Raw genomic sequence first — 10,954 nt, 5'->3', positions numbered from 1 at the left:
GCTCTTGGTAATGAGCTGTGAGTTTTCAGATTCTAGTCGTTCTGGCAATCCCATTAAAATAAAGGGCCAAAAATATCCATAGTGTTCTCCTCTCTAGGATCAATGGTAAATGCAAAACCATGTGCCTGTACTTGGCAGCGTGTGAGCCTGCAGATAACCAGGCCTGTCCTTCGCAGTGGCTGTCATTACAGCTAATGACACTCCAACAGAAACTTGAAAGCACAACTCAGGGGCACTGAGTATTTCCCAGAACCGCATACTGAAAATGTTTCTATCCAAATGTAAGCAGCAGCTTGGCCTGCTGGAATCACAAGGGAAAAACTGCTGAGTTTTTTTAAAACTCAAGTCAGCATTACCACTTCTTGAGGTCTCATGCTGTTTGTTGTGCAACTGCACAGACACACACATCAAGTGTGAGGAAAGCTTAATCATGAGTACACATAACATCACATGAGAAATGTGTTTCATGACATGCACTTTTATAGTGTGTGTCTGCTTAAACATCTCTCTTGGATTTAGTGTGCCAGCAAGTATTCATCGATGAGCAGAAGCTTAATACATCTTGCTGGATGCCTGTACATTTGCTTATAACAGGCCAGGTAAAAAATGGTGGGTGTAGGATTTTCCATGAGGCCAGGACTTCAGTATTAGTTTCCCTTCTGTGCCCTGGAGAAAATGCATGGTGTTTTGAGACAAGGCACAGAGAAGACATTAAGCAGCTCTCTGACATTGAAGCCACTGTTGAACTTTGGATCTCCACTGCGTGGATGTGTGTTCTGCCTCTTCTTCCTTTTCAAGGCTCTTACAGTTTTGTTGGGTTTTTAAACATGAGCAAACCTCCTTATTCTCTGAAACCAGTAATCCAGTGTAAAAATTTTTACTTCATTTGGCAAAACACAAAAGCAAAGGTAGATGTTTGCAGATGATCCTAATAACTACCCTAATGACGTGCTGCCAGCCCCACCTGTAAACACCCAGCCTTGCTCCCGTGTATGGGTGCCATGGAGTGCAGCTGCTGGGGCTCTTCCTCGGTGGCTGCAGCAGAGAGGCAAAACCATAGAACACAGGAGTAGTTCCTGGGCACCGTGCTGAAAGGGCAAATTGCAAAGGGGTATTTATACTGGGGGAGGATCTGAATGCCCAGTAAGACTGTAGCTGTTGTGCCAGTCTGTGCTGGTACAGGTGTGACATGGCACACCACATCTTGCTAAACAGGAGGGGCAGTTGTGGTTGCAAGGACAGAGCTGGTGCTCGTTGGGAAATTCAGAAAGCCCTGCCCTCCCTTGGGCTTGGAAAGGGTTCTCACAAGGGGCCTGGTCCCAGCATTGTGCTCTTACTGGGAGGTGAAAAGTAGACAGAGAATCGTGGAATATCCTGAGTTGGGAGGGACCCAAAAGGATCACTGAGTCCAACCCCCAGCCCTGCACAGACACCCCAGCAATCCCACCCTGTGCATCCCTGAGAGCGGTGTCCAAACACTCCTGGAGCTCTGGCAGCCTTGGGGCCTTGCCCATTCCCCGGGGAGCCTGTTCAGTGCCCCAGCACCCTCTGGGGGAAGAACCTTTTCCTGATACCCAGCCTCACCCTCCCTGACACAGCTCCAGCCATTCCCTGGGTCCTGTCCCTGGTCCCAGAGAGCAAAGATCGGAGTTGCCCTTCAGGAGGAAGCTGCAGACTGCAATGAGGTCCCCCACAATCCCCTTTTCTCCAGCTGAACTGACCAAGTACCCTCAGCCACTCCTCATATGGCCCCTCTGATGCCTTAAGAGGCCTCCTAGAAACAGAGACTAGACATGAGTAAGGGAATAAAAGTAGGTATTTATTTGAAAGGCCTTCAAAGGTACACCCTGGGGACCCAGATGGACCCCAAGATGGACAAGAGGTCACAAGTTCTTGACACTTTTAAAGGTTTGGTTCCTTTGCATATCAGGGTTAATTCTCCAATTAAAGTTTCCGTTTAATGATGTAATTTCCCCTCCGCTTTCCCCCCTTAGAGGCTCTTTGGTTTATACTTTCTGGGCCTAGGATGGTCTGGGTGTCCTTGAAGAGCAGGTCCAGAGAGACTTTGTTATGTATACCTAGCATGAGAGAGCAGAAGTTAACAGGCTACAAGAAACTTCAGAGTTACACACTAAGCAGTACAGAATTTGAAAAATATAAAAGCTAAAACCTAAGGCATCACCTCCAGATCCTTCACCATCCTTGTGTCCCTCCTTTGCATGCTCTCTAAGAGCTTTAGGTATTTCTTATCATGGTGGCCAAAACTGCCCAGCGCTAAGAGTGGCACACTAACCTTGAATGACAAAATCATTAACAAAACATGTTCAAGCTATATTGGCATTGCTCTGATCCATGTGACTCATGGATGGTTATCCATGAAGGCATCCAGATATAAACTTCCATTGCAAAAACTATGGGAGATAAGAGCCTAGGAAGATGTCTGTGACGATCTGGGATTCAGTGATGTGCATGCTCAGATTTCACCAAAATATCAGTGCCAGCACTGCTTAATAAAGCAAGACAAAGTTATCAAAAAACCTAGGCAAAAATAGCCACTGGTTTTCAAAGAAATCTGTGTTCCCAAGTCACATAGACACTTTCAATTGTTCTACAATTAAAAGTAATGAGCACCAGTTGTGCTAAGCATTTGATGGTATAAAGGCTTTTATTTGGTTGTGGGATACTGTTCATGCCTAGTGTCCAACACAAACCAAAACCCAGCAAGGAACCAGGTGAAGAGACAGTTGTAAATGAGTTTCCTGCTGTGTCTTATGTTCATGTTCCAGAGGTTCTTGCTCTGGATTTTCCCTGTCCAGCTTGCTTATACAAATGTAAACAATAATGTTTCCATCCTCAAGGAGCCCAAGTGAGACTTCATAAACTAAACAAAGTGTGTTAACAAGGTTTCTCAATCAGCTGAAAGCGAGCAGCAGTTTACACATTAATATCTGGTTTTAATTAACACTTAGGAGAGAGTGAGAAACACTGGATGCACTTTGAAGTAACACAAAAGTACCACTCTTAGACAGTTCTCAATGTAAACATCTAAACTGAAAATAAAATTGTTCCTGATATGGTAAATTTCCCTTTTGTGAAAAAAGGCAGTTTAACCCTTCCTTTCCACAGTAAGACAGGTCCTTTGAACATCTCGCTTTTGATGATGAGAACGTCTCACTTGTAGTGAAATTATTAAAACACACTTCACAGCACTCAGGGATCTGGGAGGTTTCAGTCCAGTCTCGGACTTTACAGTCCTTCCTGAGCAGATTATTCCTGTGTGGAAGCATACCCTCTTCTCTGGCTTCAGCCTGGATTTGGTACTGTGTTTCTCACATCTGGTAAAAAACTACCCTGCAAGCTTGACAAATGATAGTGTAACAGTGACTATTTGAAAATCAGATGGGGAATCCCACAGGTCCAATTTTTATTTAGGCTTGGCTTGCTGGCTCATTCCAGTGACCTCCGATGAGGTTTGGCATAGGATACTCATGGTTGCAACATATATTTTTCCTCCTTTTTATACAACTTTTTTCATCCAAAGTTTCAACATGGCCACAACTTTGGTTGTATTTTCTTTTTCTCTCCTCTTTTTTGCTTTTTACCATGGGTAGAATAAAATGATTGATGGCCCAGGATTCAGTGATTTACCTTTTATTCCTGCATCTTAGCAAAACTTCGAGTCTGAGTTTGGAAGTTTGAATGCATTTCACTCCCCTTTGCAATTCAACTTTTCCAAAGTTTAATAAGTTTTAACTGTAGCACAAAGAAACCTTATAAAAATATTACATCCATCATATTATACTAGCTGGCAGAAAAAAGAAAAGATTATTCAAAATTTTTATTAAAACTTGAGCAAAATTATTTTTAGGAAAGTCTCCCTCGGAAAGCTTCCACACTTGAAAGGTTTTTCCCACTAGAGCAAAGAAAAAGAGATTTTACTATGTAGAATATGGTAGCATATCCCTAGCTCCAGCTCTTCCCAAACTTCCAGTGGAGAGCTACATCTGCAGTGGTTTGGGTGAGTGTGTGGGCACACGCTCCAAACCAGCCATCACTCACATACAGCTGCGAAAGGCCCACGGTGATGGTGGAGCTTTCCCTGACCCAGAGCTGTGTCTGCAGCTGGGACACGAGAGAGGCTTGGCCACAAGTGAGCCCAGCCAGGTGTGGTGCTTGGTGTCCACAGGTGACGCCAGGTGGAGGCAAACCTGGACACGCACGGCGTGAGTGGCGGCCAGGCCATGCTCCCACCTGCAGTGTGTGGCACATCCCACAGGGCATTCCCACCAAAGGCAGGCGGGTGTGCTTTTCCCCAAGGAATATTTAAAGTAGTTTTATCACTGTTCAATCTGGAGACATCGGAACTCTTTTTTTTGAGGCAGGTGTGCTCACCTTGGCCCGAGGGCAGATGGGCTCCAGTGGCAGGGGCCAGGCTGCAGCCGCCTTCCAACCTTCCCCCGAGTTCTCCTGTCCAAGGCCTCTCCAAACTGATTTACGGCTCCCTCCGAGTGCCTGGGATGGAATTAGAGTGCCTTGTATTACACGGTGCCTTCCCTCTTACTCTTGCTGCATGCCACAGATTTATGATGGCTTTTAAGCCAGGCAGCACGTAAAGAAATATGATCTTAACAAAATATAGAAGGGACCAAAGGAGGTCAATGTGTGGGAGCTGAACACTATATGGTGATCCGGGATTTCCTTTTATTTACTGCTCACACCTTTTCAATCTCAAGTGGATTTGGGCTGTCTCAGGCAGCCCTACCCCACATAATCCTCTGAGCCCAGAGACTTTGCCATCAGCGGATGTCTTTCATTACGATTTAGCACATGTAGGAAATCCCAAAATGCCACTGGTGAATTAAATGAATTTTGAACACAGAGTGCCAGAAAGACACACAGCATCAGGGTAGGTAGGAACCCCACATTCATCCGGGCAGCCTTTCTGTCTCCTGACATCTCTTGCTGTGGCACCAGCTGAGGGTTTTCCAGGTCAGTGGTGTCCTGCAGAGCTCCTCTGCTTTCAGTGCTGAAGGAGAATCATTTGTGAGAGTCCTTCATGGAGACATGGAGCAAAAGCTGTGCCCGATTCCATTGCTAGGACTGTGGGACAAGGAAAGTAATGCTGTAAGCAGTTCTACTTTATAGCTTTATTTACATAGATTCATCAATTATTCCTAAACTGTAGCACACAAGAAAAATAGAGGCCTTGCCCTTAGCCTGCAGACGGATAATGTGAGACCTGCAGCAGGTGCAAGGTGTCTTGAGCACAAGGGCAGAGCTGCAGGGAGTCACCTGCAGGACCATGGCCTGACTTAAACACTGCCTCAAACTGCAAAGGGAAACAGCTGGCAAGGGGGAGGGAAGCTGTAATTACAGCCAACAACTGACTCCTGAGCCAGTGACTACTGCTGAGAGCCTGATCTTGAACCAGAAGCCAAGAACGGGAGCCTTTTCTCTTCTGGGTGAGGGCTGTCATTTCCTCTAGCTACAGTATCATTCTGTCCATTACTAAAACAAGGTCTGGTGTACTCCCTTTCATTCAGTTTATTATCATTATTTCTCTAGCTGGGGAAAGAAATTTGTCTCCCTTCTAGCCTAGGGCTGTAGCAAGGTTCCCATGGTGTGGGGGTTTTGCTGGTTTTATTTGGGGGGAGGGATGCTGGTGGTCTGTTTCTTTTTGGAAGGCACATAACAGTTCGTATAGTAGTTCACCTGCTCTTGTAAGCTTCCAGAGCAACATCCTTTCCAGTTCTCTAGCTGCTGGTTGCTGCTCACACTGTAAGCTCTTTCTAGAGCAAGAAGGGTTGAACCAGGCTGGTCCCCAGATGTTCTTTGGGAATTTCACAGGCCACGAGTGATTTGAAGCACCTTTTTTTAGAAGCCTGGACTCTTGTGAGATGTAAGGCAGACATCAGCACTGACAGTCACCACAAAACTGCCTCCTCTTGACCAAGTTCACAGGTGACTCGCATTGATAAAGTAAGCAGCACCCCTTTAGTTTTCTACACAGAATATGGTTAAAACAAATAGAGTAGTTGCTGGAAATAATCCGCAGGAGGTTTGATACTCTGCTGGTCACACCATTGTTGCCATTTCTTTCCCAGGTGCAGTTCCTCAAAGCCTGGGCTTTGCCTGAGAAGGTCTCAGCTATGGGTGTTCTCCTGAGATTCCAGGTCTCCTCAAGAGTGGCATCCAAAGAAGGGTGAGTGATGTCACTTTGCCAAAAGGGGAGATGTCTGGCCTCCCACTAGCCTTGGGATCCTTGTGTTCCCCAGCTCTCTATTTTTCAACTGATTACTGAATTTCTCATGCTTATATCCTCACAGTGTGTGCTGATTATCATGACATCAAAACAAATACCTCTTAGGAACACTAACCCTACAGCACATGTTAAGTGTAACATCTAAATCAGTCAGTTCTTGTGTATTTTGAACAAGCTGATAATTTGACATACGGCAAGACCTGGTACAATATGAACATGCTACCTCCTTTTTTCCTCACTGTAGTTTTGATGGCTCCCCTCATCAGGAGTTCCTGTGTTTTTGCCAAGTGGTTGTCCTCAGCTTAGTCTTTCATTATTGATGATGCAGAGAAGGTGAGGAGGAACAACTGGATCCCGCCTCATGCATTAACAGACCTAGGGAAGGGCATATTCAAAGTGCTCAGAAAGAGATGATTTTCCCCTGGCTGTTATAGTAAATCAGTGGAGATTGTTTCTGTGGAAGGTGCTGTGGTGCCCTTGGCCGTAAGAGTGAGAGGCTTATGTGGATGAGCACAGTGTACATAGCACTCCTGTCTCAACCAAGGGTGGATCCTGGGAAGGACACAGCCTCATTTTTTGAAAGGACTTTTTCAGTTATGTTTAAAAGCTGTGAAAGGCTTTTTTTTTTAATGGCAGGAGCACTGGCTTTAAAGAGTTTGGTAAGAAGCTGTCACAGTGCTACACTTGCTGTCCTTTAGCTGATTTTCTCTTTGGTGTGTTTTCTTTGCAGGGGTGACTTGGCTTCAGAAGCACAGTGGAGATCAATCTCAGAGTCTGTGTGTGTGTGTGGGTCCCCCACTTTGGCCAGGGCTGGACTTCAGCTGAAAGCAGCCCAAGCTGACAGCAGACTTTGCTAGGGGTAATCATGTAGTAATTTTTGCACTGTGTTTCCCTATCTCGGTGACACACTTGGCTTGTGCAAGAGCCACAAAGATGTTCATCAGGTCCCACTTCTCCTGTCAGGAGCCTCTTGCCTGTGCACTTGATCTGTGTGCTCAATTATAACCATTCCAGTGGGACACAAAACTCGTATTTTATGTTGAATGAAATTATGAAGTCACAGCCTAAACTATGTCACACTTCTTGCTGGGCCGTGTAATGCATATTTAAAGGAAGAAAGGTCAAAACATTGCACCAGCATAGAAAGGGGCACATGATGTTTTTCTCTGTAGAACAGGGATCACCCTGTATGCTTCTCTGCCAAGGCTTCAGCAAGCTTGAGGGCACAAAAATTAACTTTTCTATTTAGCAGGGCCAGGAAACGTTGTAAGAACAGTCAGTGAGAGGATGACTGAGGGGACTGAGCCTTTCACACTTGCTGTGGCTTTATGCCTTACACTTTCAGGAGAACACAGCCTCTTCTTTCCTATGCACCCATAGACAGACCATACGGATAAAGGAATAACAGAAATTCTGATCACCTCTGAGCCTTGAAAATGTTCCTTCTTCTATTGGTGACATATCTAGGTCCAAAAAAGCCAAAAACTCCTAAACATACCTGTAGTTTTCTACTTCATAGCTACAAGCAGAAATCAATACTGAAGGTCTGTAAACAGTGCTCTGGCTATGTAGTGTCCTTCATCTCAACTGTGGGCTGTAGGAAACCTCAATTCCCTGGCTGCAATAAATGCTGCAGGCTCCAGAGCCAAGCAAAAAGTTTCACTAAAAGTAGATAGATAGATAGATAGATAGATAGATAGATAGATAGATAGATAGATATCTGCTGATGCAGTCTCTCACTCTGGCATCTGAAATACATAGACCTCTTCTGGAGGCACTGGATGATTTAGATTTCAGGGTCGCTGCAGAAGCCTTCCAGCTGTCAGCATGCAGCGAGTGCCTTGCGGTTCTGTATAAAGACTTCCTGATCCCCAAAGGCACTGAGCTCCCATTGCTTTACATGCCTGGCCCTACCAGTTCGTGAGTTACTCGCCTCATCTGAGCGAGCCAGCGACACCTTCTGTGCTCTGAGTAGGCAGGCACTGCTGGAATTTTACGAGGCACTGGGTTTGGCAGTTCATGGCTATGGCAGCATTCGTGCAGTGCATGATGTTTTGGCTTTCAGGAAGCTTGGTGACTTTGAGGAAATGTCTTGCTGCTGCTTTAGCACCAGACAAGCCCTGCTCTTCTATAAACATTTAATGAAATGCAGTTTTTTGTTGATTTGTGCCTTAAGTCTCTCTTAGCACTGCATGCTGCAGCCTGAACTTGCCTCTTCTTCCTTAAATGAGATTATCCAGAGCATTGTCAAGCAAAATCTTTAATATTTCCACTAAGGAAGGTCCCACCTCTTCTCTGGGAAGCCTATTGCTCAATTATTTTCTGTCTGAAGAATTAGTTTTTTCCTATATCCAGAAGGAATTTCCCCTAAACTGTCTTGTGCCCATGGCCTCCTGTCCTGGCACCAGAAATCCTTTGGAAAAGAATGTCTCCATCTCCTCTAGAACCACCTCCTTTGGGTGTTGAGACACTGACTAGACCCATCCTGGGCCTTGCCTTCCCCAGGCTGAACAAACCCACTTCCTTTAGCCTTTCTTCATGGGTCAGGTTCTCCAACCCTCTCTCCAATGGACCCTCTCCAGTTCTTCAGTGTCTCCCAATGTCTTTCATTTTCTTGAGCTGGGGGGCCAAAAGTGGGCATCAAATTCCAGGTTCATCCCAACAAGTCTTGAGTAGCTGTGGCCTGATCAATATGTTCATGCAGATACTGGAATAAAAGGATAAAAAAAATCTAAAATTCAGCTTCAATATACAGAATTAATTTCAGTACCAAAACAAGTTCAGAAACGGAGATTAACTCTCTCCTATTGCAAGGTTCTTATACAAAGATGAGACCTCTAAAAAAAAAAAAAAAAAAAAAAAAAAAAAGAGTAAAGCAGGGAGAAATTAGTTCAAATCATATAAGAAATCCCAATATTCAAAGCATAGTAATATTCTGTAAAAGACAAAATTTAATGGACATTTTGAGGAGAAAATTCTACCTATCTTTTCTTACATTCCTTCCAATTGAATGATAGACTCAGTGTAGAAAAGTATTTATTCATTTATCTATTTTAAGTTTGCATTGCTTAACATACAGGAGTCACTGAAAGGCAGAATTGGTGCTTGTAATTAATGCCCTGAATGCTGAAATGTGTCCAGCCTGATGCTAAAGCAAATTTTTAGTGGGCTAAATGTGCTGCCAGCCAAGCTAAGAATGAAACTTGAATGATATTTGTCCATCCTCTCCTAAAGGAGAAAGGAATCCTGAAAATAGAAAATTAGAAGCAGGAGGAAGGGACGATATAGGGAATGATTCAACAGGTGATGGAAATTCAACAGAGATTGCATATGTGCAAGATAATCAGGTTGAAAAAATAATTAGTTGAGCTGGGAGAAAAATGAACTTCTAGTGGAAGAAGTTGGCTTAGTCAGGAGATAGAAATCTGATGCTGGAGAGAGTCTGAAGCTGAGCCTGATCAATCTGATTTGAGTTTTTCAAAATACAAATTCCTCCTGCTCGGCAGGTCATCTTCTAGTGAAGAGAGTATACATTGGCTTAAAATAACTCCACGTGAATTGGTCTTCAAAGTGAGAGTTTGTCTCAAGCAGTAGCTGAACTCTTGAGAGTGTGAGATTCTGCAAACCAAGCAGAAGGTCTCCTGCAATTCAATATTCAACAGCTGTCGAAGCTTTTAAGTTCATCATGTGAAAGAGGCAGTCATGGAAAACAGGGGAAAAGAGGCTTCAAAAATGCTTTTACTGACCTGCAGGTGTAAACATCCACTGGAGATTGAGGTACAGGGGAGCTGGCAGGGAGGGCTTGGGAGAGACACTGGGAAGCTGCTCAGAAGATCATGTTTCAGCACTACCAGGACTGTCAGTGTGTGCATTAAAGATGGCAAGAATGAAAAATGAAATACTAGATTAATATAACACATCAAGCTGAAATAAACTGGATCTGAAGAGAAGCTGGAGAATGATGAGGCTGGGGCATCCGTGACCACACACGTGGATGTGTGTGGAAGTGTCACATCTACAGATGCATCCCAACTACAAAACAAACACTTCAGCTTCCAGACATTGGGAATCTGGGGTACAGCTTCAGCTGCCAGACTTGTCTGAGATTCTGGGAGATGCACATGAAGCTTCTTGGCAAAAGGTAGAAACTGAGGCATCTAAATTATGAGAAAATTCTGTTTAAGAAAGTCCCTAAAGAAGCAGTATAAAGTATAAAGATCAGCATTGAAACATTAGCTATGACTTACAAACCCCCAGTATGATTCCATCTTCACATCTTCCTTCCTCCCTTACTACTTATTTAACAAGTTTTCCATGTACAGTAGTGCTTTTATACGAAGTTTCAATTCTTTTGCAGCAAGTATTACTGAGTTAATATAAAGCTGCTCTTTAAAAGAAGTTACTTCCCCTTTTGGCACTACTAAATATTTCTGTTTCAATTTCATGCTCCTTTCCCCCCAAAATCTGAATTACAAAACTACTTCCTTTAGTCCCCAGTGGAGGCCTATTTGTATTGGCTTTGACATGAGCAGTTTAGCTGCTTGGTTAAATTTTAACCTTTCAGGTGAAGGGTTTGTTCAAAATGAATTACACAGCATGAAATCTTAAAAGCCACGGTGAGATGCTCATGGAAAAAAATGCGTAACAGGTCTGGCTGGGGAAAAATGTTACAGAACTGATGTTCTCCTTGTC

The 10,954-nt window shown here is 44.1% G+C and overlaps 1 long non-coding RNA gene across 1 annotated transcript; it reads right to left on the bottom strand.

Moving 5' to 3' along the window:
- Positions 1-1,817: 1,817 nt before the first annotated feature.
- LOC109146163 lies at positions 1,818-10,737 on the bottom strand. The gene is made up of 3 exons (XR_002048029.3): positions 10,009-10,737; positions 4,393-8,969; positions 1,818-2,078 (listed from the first exon to the last, which is right to left on the bottom strand). It is a non-coding gene; the product is annotated as an uncharacterized LOC109146163 (long non-coding RNA).
- Between the last annotated feature and the right edge of the window lie 217 nt (positions 10,738-10,954).

Source organism: Corvus cornix, chromosome 1A, assembly GCF_000738735.6.
Source record: "Corvus cornix cornix isolate S_Up_H32 chromosome 1A, ASM73873v5, whole genome shotgun sequence".
NCBI classification, from domain to species: Eukaryota; Metazoa; Chordata; class Aves; order Passeriformes; family Corvidae; genus Corvus; species Corvus cornix.
The sequence above is the reverse complement of the archived record's forward strand: the minus strand, read 5'-3'. Positions and strand labels throughout refer to the sequence as shown.